The sequence below is a fragment of the Physeter macrocephalus genome, chromosome 5 (assembly GCF_002837175.3).
Source record: "Physeter macrocephalus isolate SW-GA chromosome 5, ASM283717v5, whole genome shotgun sequence".
NCBI lineage: Eukaryota > Metazoa > Chordata > Mammalia > Artiodactyla > Physeteridae > Physeter > Physeter macrocephalus.
This window is the reverse complement of record NC_041218.1, coordinates 101,596,997-101,599,763: the sequence shown is the minus strand read 5'-3', so window position 1 is coordinate 101,599,763 and position 2,767 is coordinate 101,596,997. Positions and strand designations below refer to the sequence as shown.

The following is a 2,767-nucleotide window of genomic DNA, read 5'->3' as shown; positions in this document are numbered from 1 at the left end:
CCCCCCGCATCGGCAGGCGGACTCTCAACCACTGCGCCACCAGGGAAGCCCGAAGGGATTCTTTTCATTGAGAATATTCTTAATCTTCCTCCTTTATTTGGAAACTTAAGGGCACACACTAAGATCCTCAAATGAGCACTCCTGGATGCTTAAGGGGCAAGACTGGTTGCTGCAGGGTCACCTGCTGGTTTGGGAGGAGTTTTTCTCTCCTGTGATGCTCTGCAGTATAGATGCTTCTGCATTCCTGTATCCATCTGTGGCCAGTGTTCACCAGGGCTTTCTGTATTTCCTTTTACCTTAGAAAACACTTTGCTTTTTTCTTAAAGCCTTTCTCATATTTGCCATGTAGGGTTAGTTAAATCCTGTGTTTCCCTTTGTTCACTGATGACAAGCTTTGTGGATGGTCCTTCACGCAGGGAGGGTTATTGTTGGAGTGAAGTCCAACTCACCTAATTCCTAGGATGACTTCCAAATGCCGATCGTGTCTACAACTTATCTGGAGCTTGGACATTTAAAATGGGGAGAATGGTCCTCAATATTTAATATTGGAGATGGGTTTCTACGATTACTATAAGTGAAATCACTTTTATTGAATAGTAATTCTCAAGAATTACGATACATGAACATAGGTTTTCCAGTTGGGCCAAAAGGTCAAAAAATTTCTTTATTTTTGCATCATTAACTTTAACTGGTATCTAGAGTTCCAAACAACCTAGTCCTCAGTTACGTGATCTTACCAATTCATGCTAATATCAGACACATCAGAGATTTCTCGAGCAATTGAAAATTGCTCTCTCTTCTCTTCTCTGAAAGGTGGCATCAGAGCCACTTCTGGGGTATTAAGACATCAGAGATACCTGTGTGTGTGGCTTCTGTCTTCTACCACCATCAGCTAAGATGTATCTCATCCACCCTAGCCGTGGGCTGGCATATCTTTTGCTACTGGTGCCTTTGTTCAGTATTTAAGAAACATTAAAAACATGTTTGCTTTGTGGAAACTACCAGATGTTATAAGATCATCTTACATTTTCCCCTTTTTCACTATGTGGAAATAGTAATCTTCCAAGGAGACTTTATATCCATTTTGGAGAACAGTATTAGAGGTCAACTTTGGGATGGTTGGGTTCATATCCAATTTTTTCACATAAACCTGATGGGGGGATTTGTGGTTTCATTGGGGGCCACGGTGAAACCCCAGCTAGATATTAGGAACAGATGAGGAAAACATGTAGTTTTCAAATATCATGAGTTTTTATTGATGTATCCAGTTTAAATCTAATTTTACTAAATATTGTTTGTGTTTAAAATATTTTTCATAAAATTTACCTTTTGAAAATGTTAAGGCCTTACCCATACACTAATTATACCTGATTATCTTTTACCTGTCAAATACATGTGCTCACACCACATTTATATATTCTTCAATATCAATTCAGGTATCAGTGTTTTTGAACACTTAAAAAAAAAAGGAAAATTGAAAACAATTCCAAAGTTAAAACCATAAACATTTTTCATATTTAAGCTTTTGTACAAAAATCCAAATTTTTGTATTGGTTAAAATATAATCAACCTATATTCTGAGAACAAAATAACCTTTTAAAAAGAAATTGAGTAAGACAAACAAGAAAGATACCAAAAATATTGGCTGAGCAAATATACACACAAAATAAAAACCATAACCAAATTGAGGTCATTCTAACAATTAAAAGTTGATTTAGCACCCCCAAATTAATCAGTACAATTTATATATTAAGAAAATAAAGGAGAAAAAACTATGATCATCTCAAAAAAGGAAGAAAAGGCTTTTGGTAGAAATCAACATCCATTAATGTTTCAAGTAAAAGAAATTCTTAGCAAACTAAGAATTAAAAAGCAAAGGAAAACAAAAAAACTTTTTAATCTGGAAAGGTTATCCACAAAAATCCTACAGCAAACATCATACTTAAAGATGAAAATTACAAAAGCATTTCTCCAGAATTAGTAGACCAAAAATGATATGTGAAATTATCTCTACTATCAAATATTGAATTGCGGGCCTACCCAGGACAATAAATCACATCTTCCATGACAGCAGATAATACCAAAGTCTTTTCAAGGTGGTACCACCGGGCCAAACGCCATCAAACGTTGTAAGAAAACACCCATTATGTCACAACTTTCAAACATTTGGATTTGTCGTTCTTTTAGATCTGGACATTCTTGTGCTTGTGCAGCAGTATAGAATTAAGATTTGAATTTGCATTTCCTAGTCATTCATGCATTTGGGTACCTCTTAGTAAGCTTATTGTTGTTTTTATTTTATACATCTTTATTGGAATATAATTGCTTTATAATGGTATGTTAGTTTCTGCTGTATAACAAAGTGAATCAGCTATCCGTATACATATATCACCACATCCCCTTCCTCTTGTGTGTCTCTCTCCCACCCAAAATATCCCACCCCTTTAAGGGGTCACAAAGCACCAGGCTGATCTCCCCGAGTGATGCAGCTGCTTCCCACTAGCTATCTATTTTGCATTTGGTAGTGTATATATGTCAATGTTACTCTCACTTCATCCCAGCTTACCCTTCTCCCTCCCCGTGTCCTCAAGTCCATTCTATACGTCTGTGTCTTTATTCCTGTCCTGCCCCTAGGTTCATCAGAACCATTTTTTTTTCTTTTTAGATTCTATATATGTGTGTTAGCATATGGTATTTGTTTTTCTCTTTCTGACTTCACTCTGTATGACAGACTCTAGGTCCATCCACCTCACTACAAATAACTCAA

At 36.3% G+C, this 2,767-nt stretch overlaps 1 protein-coding gene across 5 annotated transcripts in view; it reads left to right on the top strand.

Annotated features, from left to right (window-relative positions):
- Positions 1–2,767, top strand: part of LOC114486354 (39S ribosomal protein L42, mitochondrial-like) — a 125,567-nt gene that overhangs the window by 66,053 nt on the left and 56,747 nt on the right. The window lies entirely within an intron of this gene.